Raw genomic sequence first — 24,760 nt, forward strand, 5'->3', positions numbered from 1 at the left:
AAAGTGCATTAGCAATAAAGCTCTTTTTGCCTCTCTCTCTTTTCTAGCTGTATTTAGATTGAAAGCTATGTATTATTGGGAATTGTCTACTCCCACTGGAATATGAGTTCCTCAATGGGAGAGAGCCTCACAGAATTATCATCATTGTGTTTCAAGCACATAGAACATTGTCTTATACAAAGCAGACAACAAATATGGTTTAAGAGAGTGGAATAAATGAAGCAAACATCGTTGCATAGTCCATTTGGCACTGCCATATATTTTCCTTGATATACCTGCCTCTTAATTTCTGTTGAACTCCTGGTTACCATCTGCACTTTGGATAGACATTTTCTAATATCTGACTATTCCCATTTGGGCCAGTTTTACACTGGTTCTTTTATTTAGAATATCCAATTATTTTTAGAAATTTTAAAACTTAACAAAATATTTTGTCTCCATAAATAACATTTAATTGAGGATTCTTCCTGAAAACATGCAAATGTAAATTTATTTTGCTTTTTAATTTATCTTGGACACTAACAAAGCCAAGTGCATGTAGAGTAGTTTTAGTGACTACACAGGATTTATAAAAGCCATGGCTACTTGGGTGATGGTAGTAAAGTCACAAAGATAAAAATATTACTTTTGCAGATTAGAAGAATTCAGGACATGAAAATTTCCCAGTCATAAAAATACATTAAAAAATGAAAAGATGTTCTCTAGAACAATAATAACTCGCTATACTCATGCCCTTCTATTCCGTATTTCAAGTGTTGTGTCTCTTTCTTCTGATCTTTCATTTATGGCTGAGTTACCTGATCTCTTAGTAAATTATTTAAAGACCCCACCAAATAGAACATGGGTTCTGTTAACAGTAAAGATGTAGAGGCAGCCGGGATCAACACAAGGTCAAGTCTTTTCTGCCGGAGTTATGTTCGTCTCATATCTAGACAGTGTTATTGTCTCAAAGCCATTTTAGCAATGATTTGCTGGCCTTGTGGAGACCTTGTTAGGAGTACTGTATTTTAATGGCTACATTAAATTTGATTGTCCCATTATTTAAGGATCTGTCATATTTTGTCTCTCAAAAAATGACAGCTATTGGTGATTAAAGATGAGTCCAACTCCATCCCTTCAAGTCTTTTATTGAAGGGTGGCTACTAAATAAATAATAATTAATATTTAATAAAATAAACTGAATGATGAAAGTACCTTTGAGCATGCTCTTCTTCATTCACTGTCCAACTACAATTTGTTACCTTCTAGTCAGAAAACCTCTGTCTTGTTCTGATCCACTCCCTTTGGAGTTGTAAACCACTGTTTCTTACTTTTGTAGCACCACGAGAATAACTATCAGAACAAATTACAATGTGTTATCATCATTGCTTAATTTGTAATATTCTATATGAAAAGTTTTTAAAGATAGGGATAGTATCTTTTACTTTTGTGTCTTTGAATCTACCACAGAATGTGGCAAATAAAAACTAAAAACACAATTGTGAAAGGAATAAGCACATGAAAAGGATCTTTCAATTAACCCAGAAGTGTGAACAAAAATATATAAAAATTGATGAATGCAAGGAATTATAATGAAAGTTGCAAGCTACTGTTAATAGTTAATTTAACGCTAAGCATGTTTTTATTGTTAATACCACATTTTAATATCAATTTATTATTTACCTAATAGTTGTAGCTAAACTTATACTTTTATTTTAAAGAAACTAACTTCCTTAGGTTTATGCTGTAAAATCCCTTTAGCAGCCTGGAGTCTCTTATGTGCGGGTGCGTGCTGTCAATGACCTGATAGCAATGGGTTCATCATTACACCCCAGCACCAGGTACAGTAGATGCAGTATTATCAATGAAGAAAAGCTAACTTCTATTAAGAACCTGTGTGTTTCTAACAACAGTTATGCTATCATTTATTAAATATATCTTATTAGTGCATTTAACTTATAGGAACCCATATTTCTATAATTTAAAGAAAACAAAAAACAACTTCTCATTTTTACTGATGTATAGCATGTAGAGTAGTGTACAAACCATAAGCTTTCATGTCTATATGCCATCGAAAATATACACTTGTAAATGAATAGGAAATTATCACCATCCCAGAAACTTCCCTTGTGACTCTTATCAATCTTGACTTCTTTCTCCTCCCCAAAACACTCCTATCCTGATATCTGACACATAGGAGTCATATTTCCTTTATGTGAAAAGTGTGTATGTGGGAGTATATTTATGTCATATTTTATGTCTTCATTTGTAGATAAAAGGTATGAAATTGCACCTTATGTATTATTTCATCTTTTATTATTGTGTATGAGATGCATCCATATTGTTCCATGTTATATGTGGGAGTAGTTTATTATCATGGCTGTAAAATACCTTAGTAATTGAATATTCCACAATGTATGTGCATAATTATTTTGTTTATGAACATTTCATTTGTTTCCCATTTGGGCCTGTTATAAAAGCACTGTCATATACATTCTTATCCATATTTTTTGACACATATATACATATACATATATTTCTGTTTGCTCTATATCAAGGAGAGAGTGTGTGTGTATATGTGTGTGTGTAAAAATGCATGTATATCCATGCTAGAAAATGAATTGAAATTAAGAAGTAAATTAAGTAATGAAACATGAAGTAATCTTTCATATTGGTAAAACCTGAGGAAGAAATATATAAGCAATTCTAAGATTTACCATTCATTGGTTAATAACTGAAAATCTGGCTAGATGACCTCGTGGTAATTCTGTCATTGGTGTCAGGAAGAAATACAGAAACGAATAAGAAATAAATATTAATTTTAAAAGTATAGAGAAACATAAAAGTATCTACGGAAGACTGTTTTACTGATTCAGTGCTGGATTTATAATTTACCCCAAGATGAGAAATGACTCTACTGTAGTCATTATGTAGTCATTATGTAGTACTACTACATTACTATCTACTGTAGTCATTACTGTAGTCATTTTATTTCCACAAAAATTTTTAATTTACCCCCACAAAAAACCCAGCCTGTTATTGTGCAAGCTTTACAGGTAAGAAAACTAAGTCTCGGTGAATGTAGGTAGAAAACTTAAAATTTATTAAGTCATAACTCACTGAAGCAAAAACTAACAACTACATCTACTCTGGGAAGGTGGGGGGCAAACTAGTGTCGGGATAAGAAAAAAATCTGAACTGTAATTGATGTATTGCCGGAGGCTTAATGTGGGAAAGCCTGAGAGTTAAATAAAACAATGTATTCAATTAAATGTTCTTATGTGTGTGTGTAGAGAGAGTATATAAGTTTGCTTACATACATGTGAGTAAAATGAATGACAGCAATGATACAAGCGATGGGAGGGAGAAAATAGGATTATTTTGTCATTTGAAAGTACACACTATCCATGGGTCAGTATAGTGTTATGTGAAAGGGGGCTTGGATTAGTTATGAATGTATGTTGCAAACCATAGCAAACCCCTGAAAATGTTTTTAAACTGGCACTTTGTATGCTAAGGAATGAGAGAAAAATACAATTATGCAAACCACATAATTAAAATCACAAAAGTTAAAAAAACAGAAGACAAAATAGGAATAGGAACAAAGAACAAGGGCGAGAACAGAAAACAGTAACAAATATGGTAGATATTAATTCAAGTATATGAGTAATCACTTTGAATGTCAACGGTCTAGATGTTCCAAGGGAAAAACAAAAATTGTCAGAGTAGAAAAAGACCAAACTACATATTGCCTGTAAAAAACCCACTTAAAATATAAAAACATATGTAGACTAAAAACAAATGGATGAGGAAAGATATACCTTGCTAATACTAATGTTGGAAAATCAGCATAGGTATATTAATTTCAGACCAAGCAGGCTTCCAAGCAAATATAAAAATTAAAATAGGTAAAAAGTCATATTACATGATGATAAAGGGGTGAATTCTCAAAGAAGAAATGGCCACCCTTAATGTGTATGTGTCAAAGCATCAGAATATGCGAAGCAAAAACCATTAGAACTGTGAAAATTGGATAAATCTAATATTATAGTTGGAGACATCAACAAACCCTCTATCAGAAACAGACAGATCCAGCAGACAGAACATCAGTAAGGACACAGGCGAACTCAGTGAAACTATCAATCAACTGAATATAATTGACACCTATAGACAATTTCATCCAATAGCAGCAGAATATAAACTCTTCCCAAGCTAACATGGAAGAAACATTTATCAAGATAGGCCACATTCTGGTCCATAAAACATACTTTAACATATTTAAAAGAATAGAAATCATAAAATGTCTTCTTTCAGACCACATGGAGTTAAACTAGGAATCAATAATAGCAAGATAACTGAAAAATTTTGACACCCATCGAAATTAAACAATACACTTCTAAATAAAATATGAGTTGAAGAAATCTCAATAAAAATAATAAAACACTTTTGACTAAATAAAAACAGAAACACAATTTATCAAAATTATCCTGATTTCATTACTACACATTGTATACATGTATCAAAATATCACACACACCCCCAAAATATGTACAACTATTGTAAATCAATACAAATATAGGAATCAGCAAAAGCAGTGCTTAGAGGAAATTTATAGCATTGAATTCATATATTAGAAAAAAAAGAAGTATCTAAAATCAGTGATTTAAGCTTCCCCCTTAGGAAACTAGGAAAAGTAAAGTGGATTAAATCCAATGTGTAACAGAGAGAGGCAATAACTATTAGAACAGTAACCAATAAAATTGAAAATAGGAAATCCACAGAGAGAAAACCCATAAAATCACAAACTTGTTCTTTTAGAAGATTGAAAAAATGAAAAAATAAAATGATAAGTTTTTGGCCAGGCTAAGTAAAATAGAGAAAAAACAAAAATTACTAATGTCAGAAATGAAAGACGGAACATCATTAAGATCTTATGGACATTTAAAGGATAAAAAAGAATAATATGAACAACTTTAGGTTCATACTATTCTTTTTTTTTTTTTTTTAGATGGTGGCTCACTCTGTTGCCCAGGCTAGAGTGCAGTGATGTGATTTTGGCTCACTGCAGTCTCTGCCTCCCAGGTTCAAGCGATTTTCTCACCTCAGTCTCCTGAGTAACTGGGATTACAGGCATGTGCTACCACGCTTGGCTAATTATTTTGTATATTTTAGAGATCGGGTTTCACCATGCTGGCCAGGCTGTTCTTGAACTCCGGACCTCAAGCAGTCCACCTGCCTCGTTCTCCCAAAGTGCTGGGATTACAGGGGTGAGCCACCATGCCCATAGGCCCACATCTTTGATAACCTAGATGAAACGAGTCAGTTCCTTGGGGGCGGTGGTGGGGAGAACAATCTGCCAAAATTCACACAAGAAGAAATAGACAATTTGGATTGTCTTATATCTATTTACAATTGAATAAAAATTAATAACCTTCCAAACAGAAAGCACCAAGCCCAGTTTGGTTCACTACTAAATTCTACCAAACATGTAAGAAAGAGATTATGCCAAGTTCTTTACAATTTTTATTAGTAGAGGCAGAGGTAATACTCTAACTCATTCTTTGAGGCTTGCATCATACTAATACCAAAATCAGATAAAAAAGTTTTCCAAAAAAGTAAAATCAAAGACCAATAACTCTCATAAACACAGATGCAAAAATCCTCAGTAAATTCTTAGCAAGTTGAATCCAACAATGTATAAAAAGTATTACATACCAAGACCAAAAGGGGCATCCCACGTATGCAAGACTCCTTCAGCATTCAAAAATCAATTAGCAGAATCCACCGTCAGAATACACTAAAAAAGAAAAACAACATGATCACATCAATAGATGCAGACAAAGCCTTTGACAAACCCCAACAACTATTTGTGTTTAAAAAAAAACAACAACAACTCAGTGAACTATGAATGAGGGGGACTTCCTCCAATTGATAAGGTATACCTACAGAAAACTCACAGCTCACACCACACTTAATGGTGAGAAACTAGAAGCATTTCCACTAAGGTGAGAAACAAGACAAGTATGAGTCCTCTCACTACTCTTTTTCAATACTGTATTAGCAGTACTGGCTAACATAGTAAGAGAAAAAAAATAAAGCACATTGATTGGGAAGAAAGAAATAAAACTGTCTTGATTGTAGATGAGTCTAAACAATGTCAAAAATCTGAAAGAATCAGCAAAAATCTCCTGGAACTAATATACTTCATAGAAACTTCATAAAAAGGTTAAAATATGAAAATCAACTTCTTTCCTTTATACCAGCAATGAACAAGTGGAATTAAAAATTGAAAACACAATACTATTTATATTAACATTAAAAAATGAAATAGTTATAATAAAATATGTATAAGATCTATATGAGGAAAACTATAAAATTCTGATCAAAGAAATCCAAGAATAACTAAATAAATGAAGAGATATTTCACGTTCACGGATAGGAAGATTCAATGTTTTCAAGTTCAGTTTTTCCAAAATTGGGCAATAAATTCAATTCAATTTTAATTAAAATCCTAGCAAGTTATTTTGTGTATAACAAACTGATTCCAAAATTTATATGTAAAGGTAAAGAGCCCAGAATAGTCAATCCATATTGAAAGTATATAGAATTGAAGGAATGAAAATCTTTACTTCAAGATTTACTATGAAACTCAGTAATCAAGAGATTGTAATAGTGGTGAGAAATTAGCTAAATAGATTAATGGAACAGAAAAAAGAGCCAAGAAATAGATCCACATAAACATAATTCACTGTTCTTTTTATTTTAAAAAATTCATTTTAAGCTCCAGGAAACATGTTCAGGATGTGCAGTCTCCTTACATAGGTAAACATGTGCCATGGTGGTTTGCTGCACCTTTCAACCCATCACCTCAGTATTAAGCCCAGCATACATTAGCTATTTTTCCTAATGCTCTCCCTCCCACCACTGGTAAGTCTCAGTGTGTGATGTTCCCCTCCATATGTCCATGTGTTCTCGCTGTTCAGCTCTCACTTACAAGTGAGAATATGCAGTGTTTGGTACTCTATTCCTGCATTAGTTTGCTGAGGATAATGGGTTCCAGCTCCATCCACAATCTTACACGGGACATGATCTCTTTCCTTTTTATGGCTGCATACTCTTCCATGTTATATATGTACCACATTTTCTTTATCCAGTCTATCAGTGATGGGCATTTGGATTGATTCCATGTCTTTGCTATTGTGAATAGTGCTGCAGTGAAATGGAATTGCTGGGTCAAATGGTATTTCTGGTTCTAGATCTTTGAGGAATCACCACACCATCTTCCACAATGGTTAAACTTATTTACATTCCCACCAACATTGTAAAAGTATTTCTATTTCTCTGCAACCTCACCAGAATCTGTTGTTTCTTGAATTTTTAACAATCACCATTATGACTGGCATGAGGTGGTATCTTATTGTGGTTTTAATGTTCATTTATCTAATGATCAGTGATGTTGAGCTTTTTATTCATTTTTGTTGGCCTCATGAATGTCTTCTTTTGAGAAGTGTCTGTTCATGTCCTTTGCCCACTTTTTAATGAATTTGCTTGTTTATTTTCTTGTAAATTTGTTCAAGTTCCTTAAAATTAACTCCAGATAGATTAAAGACTTAAATGTAAAACCCAAAGCTATAAAACTCCTAGAAGAAAATCTAGGCGATACCATTCAGGACTTAGGAATGGGCAAAGATTTCATAATGAAATCACCAAAACCAATTGCAACAAAAGCAAAATTTGACCAATGGGATCTAATTAAATTAAAGAGGTTCTGCACAGCAAAATAAACTATCATCAGAGCAAACAGGCAACCTACAGAGTGGGAGATAAATTTTGCAGTCTACCCATCTGACAAAGGTCTCATAACCAACTGATCTTTTATCATTCAGCAGAGCCAAGACCATGAAACAAAGGTAGTACTTTCAACAAGTAATACTGGAACAACTGGATATACACATGTCAAAAAATAAATCTAGACAGACTACAAGCTGTGCATAAAAAGTAACTCAAAGTGATCACAGGCTTCGATGTAAAATGCGAAACTATAAAACTACTAGAAGATAACACAGGAGAAAATATAGGTGATCTTGGGTTTGATGATTACATTTTAGACATGAAATCAAAGGCACAAACCCTGAAAGAATTGATAGGGTAGGGACTGGCAAGATGGCAGAATCAGAACAGCTCCGATCTGCAGCTCCCAGTGAGAGGCGACAATGTGGTAGCATTCCTCGCTCTCGGCACCTCCCGGTCCCGGAGTCCGCTCTGGCTGCAATCCAGGAGACCTTCAGCCCACCACTGCGCTGTGGGGGCCTGCCCTCTCTGGGGATGGCCGAGGCCAGACCCGGTTGACTCCCTCTGCTGGCAGAAAGGTGTGGAGGGAGAGGTGCAGTCAGGAGCTGGGGCACACATGGCTCTGGCAGGCCTGCCTGGGGCAACTGGCCAGCACCTGCTGGGCTTGATCAGGGGAGGAGCTCCCTCTGGGCTGCAGGAGTGCCCTGGCTAGGTGCCACCAAGTCCTGCAGTGAATGCCATTGAGAGGTGAAGCCAGCTGGGCTTCTGGGGTGGGTGGGGACTTGGAGAACTTTTCCCTGTAGCTAAAGGTTTGTAAACGCACCAATCAGCACTCTGTGTCTAGCTAAAGGTTTGGAAAGGCACCAATCACCACTCTGTGTCTAGCTAATGTGGTAAGGGACTTGGAGAACTTTTGTGTCTAGCTAAGGGATTGTAAACGCACCAATTAGCACTCTGTGTCTAGCTAAAGGTTTGTAAACGGACCAATCAACTCCCTGTAAAATGGACCAATCAGCTCTCCACAAAATGGAGCAAACAGTAGGATGTGGGTGGGGCCAGATAAGGGAATAAAAGCAGGCCACCCCAGCCAGCAGCGGCAACCTGCTCCAGTTCCCTTCCATGCTGTGGAAGATTTGTTCCTTCTCTCTTCACAATAAATCTTGCTGCTGCTCATTCTTTGGGTCTGTGCCACCTTTATGAGCTGTAGCACTCACCACAAAGGTCTGCAGCTTCACTCCTGAGGCCAGCGAGACCATGAACCCACAGGGAGGGATGAACAACTCCAGACGGGAGGAACAAACAACTCCAGAGCACCGCCTTAAGAGCTGTAACACTCACCACGAAGGTCTGCAGCGTCACTTCTGAAGTCAGTGAGAACATGAACCCACCAGAAGGAAGAAACTTTGGACACATCTGAACATCTGAAGAAACAAACTCCAGACACCTCATCTTTAAGAACTGTAACACTCACTGCAAGGGTCTGCAGCTTCATTCTCGAAGTCAGCAAGACCAAGAACCCACCAAATCCAGACACATCAGCAAGATCAATGCAGAAGGTGGTTATTTCTGCATTTCCAACTGAGGTACCTGGCTCATCTCATTGGGACTGGTTAGACAGTCAGTGGAGCCCATGGAGGGCAAGCCGAAGCAGGATGTGGTGTTGCCTCACCTGGAAAGCTCAAGGGGTTGGGAAACTCCAACCCCTAGCCAAGAGAAGCCCTGAGATACTGTGCAATCTTGGCTGTTCTGCAGCCTCCACTCATGATACCCAGGCAAACAGAGTCTGGAGTAGACCTCCAGCAAACTCTAGCAAACCTGCAGCAGAGAGGCCTTACTCTTAGAAGAAAAACTAACAGAAAGGAATAGTATCAACATCAAAAAAAGGACATTCATGCAGAAACCCCACCCAAAACCCACCAGCATGAAAGACCAGAGGTAGATAAATCTATGAAGATGAGGAAAACCAGCACAAAAAGGCTGCAAATTCCAAAAATCAGAATGCCTCTTCTCCTCCAAAGGATCACAACTCTTCACCAGCAAGGGAACGAAACTGGACAGGCAATGAGTCTGATAAATTGACAAAAGTAGGCTTCAGAAGGTGGGTAATAACAAACTCCTCCAAGCTAAAGGAGCATGTTCTAACCCAATGCAAGGAAGCTAAGAACCTTGAAAAAATGTTAGAGGAATTGCTAACTAAAATAATCACCTTAGAGAAGAACATAAATGACCTGATGGAGCTGAAAAACACAGCATGAGAACTTCATGAAGCATAAATAAGTATCAATAGCCGAATCGATCATGCAGAAGAAAGGATATCAGAGATTGAAGATCAACTTAATGAAATAAAGCATGAAGACAAGATTAGAGAAAAAAGAACGAACACAAATGAAAAAAAGCCTCTAAGGAATATGGGACTATGAGAAAGGAACAAATCTACATTTGATTGGTGTACCTGAAAGTGACTATTGTCCAGGAGAACATCCTCAACCTAGCAAGACAGGCCAAAGTTCAAATTCAGAAAATACAGAGAACATCACAAAGATACTCCTCAAGAAGAGCAACCCCAAGACACATAATCATCAGAATCACCAAGGTTGAAATGAAGGAAAAAATGTTAAGGGCAGCTAGAGAGAAAGGTCGAGTTATGTACAAAGGGAAGTCCATCAGACTAACAGCAGATCTCTCTGCAGAAACCCTACAAGCCAGGAGAGAGTGGAGGCAATATTCAACATTCTTAAAAGAATTGTCAACCTGGAATTTCATATCCAGCCAAACTAAGCTTCATAAGTGAAGGAGAAATAAAATCCTTCTCAAACAGGCAAATGTTGAGAGATTTTTGTCACCACCAAGCCTGTCTTACAAGAGCTCCTGAAAAAAGCACTAAATATGGAAAGAAAAAAACGGTACCAGCCACTGCAAAAACATACCAAATTATAAAGACCATCAACACTATGAAAAAGTCGCAACAACTAATGGGCAAAATAACCAGCTAGCATCATGACAGGATCAAATTCACACATAACAGTATTAACCTTAAATGTAAACGGGCTAAATGCCCCAATTGAAAGACACAGACTGGCGAATGGGATAAAGAGTCAAGAACCAGCAGTGTGCTATATTCAGGAGACCCATCTCATGTCCAAAGACACACATGGGCTCAAAATAAAGGGGTAGAGGAATATTTACCAAGCAAATGGAAAACAAAAAAAGCAGGGGTTGTAATCCTAATCTCTGAGAAAGCAGACTTTAAACCAAGAAAGATCAATAAAGATCAAGAAGGGCATTACATAATGGTAAAGGGATCAACACAGCAAGAAGAGCTAACTATCCTAAATATTTATGCACCCAATACCAGAGCACCCAGATTCATAAAGCAAGTTCTTAGAGACCTACAAAGAGACTTAGACTCCCACACAATAATAGTGGGAGACTTTAACACTCACTGTCAATATTAGACAGATCAACAAGACAGAAGGTTAAAAACAGTATTCAACACTTGAACTCAGCTCTGGACCAAGCAGACCTAATAGACATCTACAGATCTCTCCACCCCAAATCAACAGAATATACATTCTTCTCAGCACCATATCACACTTATTCTAAAATTGACCACACAACTGGAAGTAAAACACCCTTCAGCAGATGCAAAAGAACGAAAATCATAACAAACAATCTCTCGGACCACAGTGCAAACAAATTAGAACTCAGGATTAAGAAACTTACTCTAAACTGCACAAATACAAGGAAACTGAACAACTTGCTCCTGAATGACTCCTGGATAAGTAACGAAATTAAGGCTTTGAAACCAATAAGAACAAAGACACAACATACTGCAATCTCTAGGACACAGACAGAGCAGTGTGTAGAGAGAAATTATAGCAATAAATACCCACAGGAGAAAGTGGGAAAGATCTAAAATTGACTCCCTAACATCACAATTCAAAGAACGAGAAAAGCAAGAGCAAACACATTCAAAAGCTAGCAGAAGACAAGAAACAACTAAGATCACAGCAGAACTGAAGGGGATAAGACACAAAAAACTCTTCAAAAAATTAATAATCCAGGAGCTGGTTTTTTGACAAGATCAACCAAATAGACTGCTGGCCAGACTAATAAAGAAGAAAAGAGACAAGAATCAAATAGACACAAAAATTGATAAAGGGGATATCACCACTAAGCCCACAGAAATACAAACTACCATCAGAGAATACTATAAACACCTCTATGCAAGTAAACTAGAAAATCTTGAAGAAATAAATTCCTGCACACATACACCCTCCCAAGACTAAAGAAGGAAGAAGTTGAATCCCTGAATAGACCAATAACAAGTTCTGAAATGGAGGCAGTAATTAATAGCACACCAACCAAAAAAAGCCCAGGACCAGAAGGATTCACAGCCGAATTCTACCAGATATACAAAGAGGAGCTGATACCATTCCTTCTGAAACTATTCCAAAGAATAGAAAAAGAGGGACTCCTTCCTAACACATTTTATGAGGCCAGCAGCATCCTGATACCAAACCCTGGCAGAGAAGCAACAAAAAGAAAATTTCAGGCCATTATCCCTGGTGAACATCGATGTAAAAATCCTCCGTAAAATACTGACAAACTGAATCCAGCAGCACATCAAAAAACGTATACACCACGATCAAGTTGACTCTGTCCCTGGAATGCAAGGTTGGTTCAAAATATGCAAATCAATAAACATAATCCGTCAGATAAACAGAACCCATTACAAAAAAAAAAACACAATTATCTCAATAGGTGCAGAAAAGGCCTTCAAAAAAATTCAACTTGACTTCATGCTAAAAACTCAAACTAGCTATTATTGGGACATATCTCAAAATAATAAGAGCTACTTATGACAAACCCAGAGCCAATATCATACTGAATGGGCAAAAACTGGAAGCATTCCCTTTGAAAACTGGCACAAGACAAGGATGCCCTCTCTCACCACTCCTATTCAATATAGTATTGGAAGTTCTGGCTAGGGCAATCAGGCAAGAGAAAGAAATAAAAGGTATTCAAATAGGAAGAGAGGAAGTCAAATTGTCTCTGTTTGCAGATGACATGATTGCACATTTAGAAAACCCCATAATCTCAGCCCAAAATCTCCTTAGGCCGGTAAGCAACTTCAGCAAAGTCTCAGGATACAAAAGCAATGTGCCCAAATCACGAGAATTCCTGTACACCAATAATAGACAAACAGAAAGCCAAATCACGAGTGAACTCCCATTCACAATTGCTACAAAGAGAATAAAATACCTAGGAATACAACTTACAAGGGATGTGAGGGACCTCTTCAAGAACTGCAAACCACTGCTGAAGGAAATAAGACACAAACAAATGAAGAAACATTCCATGCTCATGGATAGGAAGAATCAATATCGTGAAAATGGCCATACTGCCCAACATGCTATCCCCATCAAGCTACCAATGACTTTCTTCACAGAATTAGAAAAAAATACTGTAAATTTCAAATGGAAACAAAAAAGAGATTGTATAGCCATGACAATCCGAAGCAAAAAGAACAAAGCTGGAGACATCACGTTACCTGACTTCAAGCTATACGACAAGGCTACAGTAACCAAAATAGCATGGTACTGGTACCAAAGCAGATATATAAACCAATGGAATACGACAGAGGCCTCAGAAATAACGCCACATATCTACAACCATCTGATCTTTGGCAAACCTGACAAAAACAAGCAATGGGGAATGGACTGCCTATTTAATAAATGGTGTTGGGAAAACTAGCTAGCCGAATGCAGAAAACTGAAACTGGACCCCTCCCTTAAACCTTAAACAAAAATTAACTCAAGATGGACTAAAGACTTAAATGTAAGACCTAAAACATAAAAACTCTAGAAGAAAACCTAGGCAAAACCATTCAGGACAGAGGCATGGACAAAGACTTAATGACTAAAACACCAAAAGCAATGGCAACAAAAACCAAAATTGACAAATGGGATCTAATTAAACTAAAGAACTTCTGTACAGCAAAAGAAACTATCATCAGAGTGAACAGACAATCTACAGAATGGGAGAAAATTTTTGAAATCTATCAATCTGACAAAGGCCTAATATCCAGAATCTATAAGAACTTAAACAAGTTTATAAGAAAAAAAAATTCAAAAAGAGGGCAAAGGATATGAACAGACACTTCTCAAAAGAAGACATTTATGAAAAAGGCTCATCATCACTGGGCATTAGAGAAATGCAAATCAAAACCACAATGAGATAGCATCTTATGACAGTTAGAAGGGTGATCATTAAAAAGTGAGGAAACAACAGATGCTGGAGAGGACGTGGAGAAATAGCAAAGCTTTTACACTGTTGGTGGGAGTGTAAATTAATTCAACGATTGTGGAACACAGTGTGGCAATTCCTCAAGGATCTAGAACCAGAAATACCAGTAGACTCAGCAATCCCATTACTAGGTATATACCCAAAAGATATATAAATCATTCTACTATAAAGACACATGCGCACGTACGTTTCTTGCAGCACTGTTCAGAATAGCAAAGACGTGGAACCAACCCAAATGTCCATCAATGATTGACTGCATGAAGAAATGTGGCACATATATGCCATGGAATACTATGCAGTCATAGAAACGGATGAGTTCTTATCCTTTGCTGGGACATGGATGAAGCCGGAAACCATCATTCTCAGCAAACTAACACAGGAACAGAAAACCAAACACTGAATGTTCTCACTTATAGGTGGGAGTTGAACAATGAGAACACATGGACACAGGGAGGGGAACATCACACACTGGGCCCTGTCATGGGGTGGGGAGGCTAGGGGAGGGATAGCATTACGAAAAAAACCCATGTAGATAACGAGTTGATGGGTGCATCAAACCACCATAGCACATATATACCTATGTAACAAACCTGCATCTTCTGCACATGTATCCTAGAACTTAAAGTAAAATAAAAAAATTGATAAGCTTGACTTTATTAAAATTAAAAATGTCTACTCTGCAAAAAGGCTGCAGAGGGAATGAAAATATGAGAAACAGCCTAAGAGAAAATACTTATGAAATATAGATTTGTTAAAGAACTGTTATCCAAAATACACGAAGAACTCTTAAAATTCAACAAGAAAACAACCAATTAAAAGCAGGCTGAAGATATTAATGGGAAACTCACCAAAGTAGATATATCGATGAACAATGAGCAAATGAAAAAAACTTCATATTACATGGACTTTGGATTATAATGATATGAAAATGTAGGTTTTTCTTTTTCTTTTTTTTTTTTTTTTTTTGAGATGGAGTCTCGCTCCATCGCCGAGGCTGGAGTGCAGTGGCCAGATCACAGCTCACTGCAAGCTCCGCCTCCCGGGTTTACTCCATTCTCCTGCCTCAGCCTCCCGAGTAGCTGGGACTACAGGCACCCGCCACCTCGCCCGGCTAGTTTTTTTGTATTTTTTAGTAGAGACGGGGTTTCACTGTGTTAGCCAGGATGGTCTCGACCTCCTGACCTCGTGATCCGCCCGTCTCGGCCTCCCAAAGTGCTGGGATTACAGGCTTAAGCCACCGCGCCCAGCCTAAAATGTAGTTTTTCAATTGTAACTAATGTACCATTCTGGTAAATGATGCTGATAATGGAGTAAACTATTGCTCTGTGAGCTCAGGGATTATGTAGAAAAATAGTCATACCTTTCTATCAATGTAGCTGTGAACCTAAAATTCCTCCAAAAAATAGAGTCTTAAAAAAATCTACTGGGTGGAAAATTTAATTATGTCTATAAAAATTCCGAATAGGATTAAATTTTATTCAGAATATGATTAAATAAATGACAAAGGCATGTCATAGACAATATGATTTACTTGAGTTGGGAAAATATCACCATTGTCTTTTGAAATTCAGAGGTATTATATACATCGACATGTTAGTAACTGGGCTTTGTGAAGAAGGTAGTATTTTCCTAAGATTAGAGATTGATGGAAAAACAGGGCATCCCTTTCTTCTGCAGAAAAAACAAACCCAGCCACTCTCAATAAATACAGATATGCTAGTAAATATATCTCTTAATCGATGACTTTCACGTTATGAGAGCTAGTTCTGCTTTTTACTCTTAGGAGCTACAAGACTTTCAATTAGAGATATTAGTCATTTACAGCTCAACTGGGTAAAGAGTTGATTAGCTAGACTAGAGAAAAAAATAGTAAGGCCGGATTGTGATGAAGGGATTTACCAAGCCTTTTAGAAGTGGTATTTTATTGAGATTAATGGGTGAGATCAGAACAGAACCCAGTGAAAAAAATGAATTACATAGTGGATAAGAAGTGTCAGATAAAAAAGGAAGCCTAAATGTAAACCAACTAATAGTGAGAAGATTGAGTTTCTTTTTAATTATGTGATCAAAATGTTATGAGAATAGGAGTAAAGGCTTGGAGTATCCTGCAGTGATAAATTTCTGATGAGGTAAATATTTTGTACCTATAAATCCCATGTGGATAGCTTTAGATGGGCTGTATGTGTGTTTGGTACTGCTTCTGTCAATGTTTATATTGAGCCATCCTCAGACCCTGTACGTTACTACTTGATTCTCAGTTCTACCGCAGCCATTTAGGTCTCAGTCCTGGAGACAAATAAAATTAGAACAAAGATGGGCAAATATTGACAATAGCAGCAAGTAATAACTGATAGCCAGCTTGCCAAAGGGGCTATAAGAAGTAAGATGCAGAGTTCAAAAAGTATGTAATAATTCTAGGTTTTACATAATGGATATGAATATGTGAGCCTGATTTATCAAGATAAGTGGGACTGAGGTAAGATTTATTTAAAAATAGTGATATTGAAAACGTTAACTCATTTGGTGCAGTGGTGTGCACCTGTAGTCACAAGTACTGAGGATGATGAGGCAGGAGTACAACTTGTTCCCAGAAATTTGGGCCAAGCCTGAGCAACATAGCGAGCCCCATCTTAAAGAAAAAAATAATTAAAAAAAGATAACCACCAAATATGTGGCAACTTTTTTGGGGGGTCCACTTCCTTTTTCAACAGTGTTATGTTGTTGAGAAATAGCTGAAATGAGTCAGAACTACTTATGTTGTTTCCTTAATATGTAAGGTTGAAAATGTTTCTTAACATCTTTGACACTCAATTTCAGTAACTGTAAAATGATACCTATATTATATATACACATATCATTGATTTAATAGAATGATGAATAAAAGACCCACTTATAACAAATCTTCTCTATGTATGTAATGTATAATGCTGTCTCTTTATACACAGACACATACGGACTTAATGTGACATAGACATAGCCTGATGTTCAATCAAGAGAAGCTAAAATTGCAGTTTTGATTAGTAGGTAAAGGAAAATATAAAGTTACATTTTTAGGTAGCTCTGATTTCAAATGCCAACTATTGACCCTTTTCACCTTTTCCATTACTCATTGGATGAAGACTCTTCAGATTTGATTGCTATACTGTGACCAACATTTACAATGGAATTTTTGAAATATAATGAGAAAAAGAGCTCCTCATGTGTTTAAGCTTCGATAGCCACACATTTCATCACACAGCAACTCAGAACCTTATACAGTCAAATGCAGGTGGAATTATCAATGATACTGTTTCCTTTGTGCAAGAAGAAAACTGGTCTGACCAGAAAACAAAAACAGAAACAAACAAACAAAAAAAGAAAATGGAACAAAAAACACATTCAAATTCACCAATCAGAAAGCTGACATCATCTAAAGCAAATTAAATGCTTGTTTCTTGTAGCTTTCTTTAACCAATATCTCATTATTCTGATCTCAATTCCATTCCCTGAATCCATGAGCCACTCTCTTGAGTTTCTTTTTTCTCAACAGGTGATGTAAGAATGAGAATAACATGTGCAGAGATGTCTACCTGATGTCAATAATTTCATTTTAATAAAAAGTTTGTTTTCCCATTTTTATTTGATAGGTGTGATGATGTATTCCTGGAATTGAAATGAACCTTCTTTATATTTTCTTTTATTAATAAAGATATCTATTGAAACACAGTCTAAAAGGTTTTTATAAAATGAAAACAAGGTGTCAAACCTATTACTTAGGTAAACCACTAATTTTTATGCAGATTAAAATTCAATACAGAATGCACATTTATTCATATACACTGTGCCCATGAGGGAGAAATCAGTCTCTGCAATAAACAAAACTTTATGCCTTGTTGGAAAGCTCAAATCTCAAAAACCAAAGGCAACTTCACATTTTGTGACGCAGAACAAATACCGCAACCACATTATGTATCTTCGGTATTCTACCCTGTTGGACAGATTCTGAGACTCTTTCATAGATCCTAAGTCTATCACCATAATGTTTTTTTTTTTTTCAACTGCATGGTATCAATATCTCATTAAATAGCTATTGTTTCCTACTCTTGTCTGCAAGGTATACCTTTGTCTTTGTTAAGTATAGCATGGTCTCTCCTCTCTCAGTGTCCAAAAACTTCTCTTTCCTTGCTCACTAGGAGATAATTTCTTGGGGGTCTTAAGTTTCTCTCATGTATAAATCATAAATTTGCTATATTAAGAAACACAGATATTGTAGTCACCCAGCTACTGGCTGGTATTCATTCATCTCCTTTTTCCCTAAAATAAAGGACAAGGGCTTTTTAAACATTCTGAGTCTGTAGTCTTACTTTCCACAAGATAAAATGCATCCGAAATAATGCTTTCCAAATAATATTGCTAAATAATCCAACTAACGTAGTACGTGTAATACTGGCATTTTTTATTATACCTGAAGTTTTGAAATACATTTGTGGAACGTGCAGGTTTGTAACACAGGTATACGCATGCCATGGTAGTTTGCTACACCCACCAACCCATCATCTGCATTAGGTATTTCACCTAATGCTACCACTCCCGTAGCCTCCCCACCCTTTGAGAGGCCGTGGTGTGTGATGTTCCCCTCCCTGGGTCCATGTGTTCTCATTGTTCAACTCCCACTTATGAGTGAGAACATGTGGTGTTTGGTTTTCTGTTCCTGTGTTAGTTTGCTGAGAATGATCATTTCCAGCTTCATCCATGTCCCTGCAAAGGACATGAACTCATCCTTTTCTATGGTTGCATATTATTCCATGGTGTGTATGTGCCACATTTTCTTTATCCAGTCAATCACTGATGGGCATTTGGGTTGATTCCAAGTCTTTGTTATTGTGAATTTATTGAGAGTGGCTGGGTTTGTTTTTTCTGCAGAAGAAAGGGATGCCCTGTTTTTCCATCAATCTCTAATCTTAGGAAAATACTACCTTCTTCACAAAGCCCAGTTACCAACATGCCGATGTATATAATATCTCTGAATTTCAAAAGACAATGGTGATATTTTCCCAACTCAAGTAAATCATATTGTCTATGACATGCCTTTGTCATTTATTTAATCAGAGTCTCGCTCTGTTGCCCAGGCTGGAGTGCAGTGGCCAGATCACAGCTCACTGCAAGCTCCGCCTCCGGGTTTACTCCATTCTCCTGCCTCAGCCTCCCGAGTAGCTGGGACTACAGGCGCTGCAACCTCGCCTGGCTAGTTTTTTTGTATTTTTTAGTAGAGACGGGGTTTCACCGTGTTAGCCAGGATGGTCTCGATCTCCTGACCTCGTGATCCGCCCGTCTCGGCCTCCCAAAGTGCTGGGATTACAGGCTTGAGCCACCGCGCCCAGCCTAAAATGTAGGTTTTTCAATTGTAACTAATGTACCATTCTGGTAAATGATGCTGATAATGGAGTAAACTATGCTTCTGTGGGCTCAGGGATTATGTAGAAAAATAGTCATACCTTTCTATCAATGTAGCTGTGAACCTAAAATTCCTCTAAAAAACAGAGTCTTAAAAAAATCTACTGGGTAGAAAATTTAGATTATGTCCATAAAAATTCCGAATAGGATTACCAGGTCTTTGCTATTCTGAACAGTGCTGCAATAAACATACGTGTGCGTGTGTCTTTATAGCAGAATGATTTGTAATCCTTTGAGTACATACCCAGTAATGGGATTGCTGAGTCTAATGGTGTTTCCGGTTCTAGATCCTTGAGGAATCGCCACACCGTGTTCCACAATGGTTGAATTAATTTACACTCCCACCAACTGTGTAAAAGGGTTCCTATTTCTCCACTTCCTCTCTGGCATCTGTTGTTTCCTCACTTTTTAATGATCACCATTCTAACTGGCATGAGGTGGTATCTCATTGCGGTTTTGCATTTCTCTAATGACAAGTGATGATCTTTTTTCACATGTTTGTTGATTGCATAAATGTCTTATTTTGAGAAGTGTCTGTTCATATTCTTCACCCACTTTTTGATGGGGTTGTTTTTTTTCTTTTAAATTTGTTTAAATTGTTCGTAGAGTCTGGGTATTAGCTCTTTGTCAGATGGACAGATTTCAAAAAATTTCTCCCAATCTGTAGGTTGCCTGTTCACTCTGACGATAGTTTCCTCTGCTGTGTAGAAGGTCTTTAGTTTAATTAGATCCCATTTATCAATTTTGGCTTTTATGCCATCGCTTTTGGTGTTTTCGTCATGAAGTCTTTGCCCATGCCTCTATCTTGAATGGTATTGCCTAGGTTTTCTTCTATGGTTTTTATGGTTTTAGGTCTTAACGTTTAAGTCTTTAGTCCATCTTGAGTAAATTTTTGTATAAGGTATAAGGAAGGGGTCCAGTTTCGGTTTTCTGCATATGGCTAAACTGTTTTAAAAACAAAGAAACTAATTTTGGAGAGGATAAATAATTGATCACATACTATACAAGTGATAAAACCAGAACTTAAGGAAACCCTGATTTTTTTTTTTTTTTTTTTGAGGCGGAGTCTCGCTCTGTCGCCCGGACTGGAGTGCAGTGGCCGGATCTCAGCTCACTGCAAGCTCCGCCTCCCGGGTTCACGCCATTCTCCTGCCTCAGCCTCCCAAGTAGCTGGGACTACAGGCGCCCGCCACTTCGCCCGGCTAGTTTTTGTATTTTTAGTAGAGATGGGGTTTCACCGTGTTAGCCAGGATGGTCTCGATCTCCTGACCTCGTGATCCGCCCGTCTCGGCCTCCCAAAGTGCTGGGATTACAGGCTTGAGCCACCGCGCCCGGCCAGGAAGCCCTGATTCTTAGAACCCCTGTTGGAACATCATGTTTCTCCTTTGATTAAAATACCCATTATATAGTTGTAGTGCTCTCTTCCAAGAAAATGTAGTCTTCCAGGTAATTGGTCTGAAAGTTTCTTTGCAGAGCAAACGACTTTGTAGAGAAAATAGCTTTGAAAAGTCTGTTGAGGGGCAGAACTCTGAAAGCATGCTAAGGCAGAAAGAGAAAGACACCTAGCTCAATAAAGAAAAGAGGGAGGAAGCTAAAGAGCTTAGCAATGTCAGGGGGTAGGGTAAAGGGAATGGGTGGTCCCTGGATGCTAGAAAGAATGAACAAAGACTTTAAGGAAAGTCTGTCTCCTGGAGTTGATGGTGGTATGAATATACTTTTTGTGCACAATCTATAGTAAATCTCAGATTGCGCTTTAAAGAGGTTTTTTTTTTTTAAAGAATGTGGAGAAATGCCAAGTACTGGTGCAAGGATAGACTACTACAGCGGATGCCCACTGGGCATCTGACTTTTGGTATCATACCCATCACAGAAATATGCTGAAAATAGGTGGAAAGAGAAAAGGCCGGAATTCTGCTGTCAAGGAACTTAAAATGTAGTTGAAATATTGAATACAACTCAGAATATGTATTTAATATTTTAACTGGCTAGATTGGTGTTATGTGAATAATGTAGATAGATCCATTAGGGCACTTACAGGGATTTAAATACATTTTAATGATATGTAAATAATATTAATGCCAGTTTTTACCAAAAAAAGTATAAAAAGAGCAAAGATATAGATTTATAAAATATATAAAAATAGTTTCTCTTTTTTATGTTACTAGATAAATATGGATTCCACTTTGAGGCCACAAGAATCATTTTGCTAATATCACAAGCTAGGATTGCTACATGAGGCAAAAATACCTACAATTTAACATATGAATAAGAAGTCTCAAATTGTGACCAACTCTAGTTATTTTAATTAAATAGATTAATTCTGTTCTCAGAATCAATGTTAGCAATCGTGTGAACACAAGAAACAAAGGAAGTAAATGGTAAAATCTCTTCCGTCTACATTTTGCCATGAAAGAAACCAGGCCAGTGAAAGTGCTTTCTGGAGCTATCTAGATGCAGAGAATCTTCCAGCTGAGCCCTCTCTAATTGCATTCACAGGGCCGGCGCGGTGGCTCAAGCCTGTAATCCCAGCACTTTGGGAGGCCGAGACGGGCGGATCATGAGGTCAGGAGATCGAGACCCTCCTGGCTAATACAGTGAAACCCCGTCTCTACTAAAAATACAAAAACTAGCCGGGCGAGGTGGCGGGCGCCTGTAGTCCCAGCTACTCGGGAGGCTGAGGCAGGAGAATGGCGTAAACCCGGGAGGCGGAGCTTGCAGTGAGCTGAGATCCGGCCACTGCACTCCAGCCTGGGCGACAGAGCGAGACTCCGCCTCAAAAAAAAAAAAAAAAAAAAAATAATTGCATTCACAGAATAGGCATGATGTGTGACAGGCTTAGCAGCCTATCTCAATCTAAAGAATTCAGAGAAAAATAAAGCAGAAATCTAAAGTATAAAAACACGATGTAATTTTAACTGTGGGCTTACTTTTTTTTTTTTCCTAAAGTAATACACTCTAACATGTTCCACGATAATAAGAACTATTTTTGTATTCTTGTGTGTTCTATTATATTCTGTCATGAGAACTATATTTCAGAGAATTGTATCTAAAAGTATTGTTATATTTTTCTTTATCATTCTAATGGCAGAGATTATACTTCCAAGAACAGAACATTTTTCAAAAAAAAAAAAGATAATCATTTCTTTTGAGAAGGTCTCTAATGAGGGCAGTGTGTGAAGGGGGAGAAAGTATACATTCATTCTTGTGACAAATATTTTAATGCACAGAATATTATGGACCATTAATCCATTTGTATGACAGGCTTAGGCTGACTACCACGGGACTTTGGAAAATATCATACTCTATATTGGTTTCTTTCTCCAAAAGGACAATTATTCATCTGGTGGAATATGGAAGAATACATATTGAAAGTAGAAATTTACTCTGCCAAACTACATATAGAAGAATTTCTCCAAGCAATTTCTGTAAACACCCATCTTTAAGCACTGTATGATACAATTGCCATCATTAATTAGCTTTATGGGACTGTGCTCGAGAAGGAAATTAAAGTAACTGTTTCTGATAATCATTATTATTGTAGCTAAAATTATTAACTATGCCGTTCTGATTACGTCAAGTTTTCCACAGTAAATGAAATAAATATTTCTAGAAGTCATTAAGCTTTCCATATGGTAAAAGAAAATTAAATGAAAGTTATAAATATTTATCAGTCAGTGGAGTAACCAAAGATCTAGAGTTACAATGCAGGTGAGGTCAGAACTCCCTCAAAGGTTTTTATGTATTTTCTATCCTTGTCATCTGATTAAAATATTTTTTCTGAATAAGTTGATAAATAATATTGCCTACATAGGTAGATGAGGCTAGAAATCTGATCTTCCAATATTGCTGATTATCAGGCAACATATCTAGAAGAGAAATCTAGACCAATAAAACCAGATTGTATCTCATTAGTATTTTTTTCTGAAGAATATTAACCTATGAAATATCGATTATACATGTTTCTATATAAGCCAGTTTTGGAGGACACCAGCATAGTTTAGGACTGAGTTGAGCTATAGACAGACTTGAACTTTTGCTGAAAAGAGCAGAAAATATTGTATACTGTCTTAGCCCAGGTAAAATAGACAGTAACTAGGCAACCAAAACTAAAAACAAGACAAAACAAAACTAGAAACTAGTTTGGTAAAGCCCTTGTTACACTCTGTGGCACATACCCCATTTTGATCTTACCATATATGTAGTAAGTTGAAAGGTAGAACCTAGAAAGATATGCCCAAATCCCCAACATCTGTGAAATGTTAACCTATTCGAGAAACGGGTTTTTGCAGATATAATAAAGTTCAAATCTTGAGATATGATCATCCTGGATTAGCTGGGCAGGCCCTAAATCTAATAAGAAATGTTCTTCTAACAGTAAAAAAAAAAAAAAAAGAAAACACAGATGTCACAGGAAGCAGCAAAGTGAAGACAAAAGGAGCCACAAGCCAAGGAATCCTAAGGATTACCAGGAGCTACAAACCAAGGAATCCTAAGGATTACCAGCAGTCATCAAAAGAAAAGCATGGACTGGATTCTCTCCGGAGCCTTGGGAGGGAGTGTAGTCCTGAGGACATCTTGATTTCAAACTCCTGGTTTTTAGGATTGTGAGCAAATATATTTATGTTACTTTAAGCCACACAGTTTGTGGTAATTTGTTACAGCAGCTCGAGGAAACTAATGCACCATGTTATCTTCGAAGTGAAATGGTAAATAAAAATATACTGAATGGTATATTAATGGTAAATTAAAATACACCAAGAGAGTCACTTATAGGGAAAAATAAAAGATAGATATTCCATTTAACTGCCTAAAACGACTGCAAAGACATGTGGATAAAACTTGTTGACAACTTAGAAGGCTGGCTTTGGCAAGATGAAAAGAAGTTCCAGGTGAGAATAATCCATGTGGACATAAATCTTCTCTATATCTACTAAGCAAAACATCTAATGAGAAAGACAATCTCTGTTTTGGTTTATGAAAATGTTTCCATCCATGAAACCCCATAGGGTAAAAGGGTATGTCTAGTGAAAGCTGGACAGACTTGAGTGACAAAAGTGGTTTTCTGGCAGAAAATAGGTTGGATTTCTGGGAGAGACCAGAGAAAGGGAAAAACAAATTCTGGGTAATCTCTGGTTGTGGGCAACATGGATCAACCATTGACTATTGTCTCCCTGCAGTATAAACAACCTATTGCTCCCCTTTAAGATGGCATGGGACACAAAAAACTTTTGGAATGACTCTTGGGGAG

The 24,760-nt window shown here is 37.1% G+C and overlaps 1 long non-coding RNA gene across 1 annotated transcript in view; it reads right to left on the reverse strand.

The window, feature by feature from the left end:
- Positions 1-5,174: 5,174 nt before the first annotated feature.
- LOC117090197 overlaps positions 5,175-24,760 on the reverse strand; it is a 31,199-nt gene continuing 11,613 nt past the window's right edge. Inside the window, exon 3 of the long non-coding RNA XR_004439930.1 lies at positions 5,175-5,776. This is a non-coding gene — a long non-coding RNA (uncharacterized LOC117090197). The remainder of the gene's footprint in view (positions 5,777-24,760) is intronic.

This window comes from Trachypithecus francoisi, unplaced genomic scaffold (assembly GCF_009764315.1).
Source record: "Trachypithecus francoisi isolate TF-2019V2 unplaced genomic scaffold, Tfra_2.0 Contig00976, whole genome shotgun sequence".
Classification (NCBI taxonomy): domain Eukaryota; kingdom Metazoa; phylum Chordata; class Mammalia; order Primates; family Cercopithecidae; genus Trachypithecus; species Trachypithecus francoisi.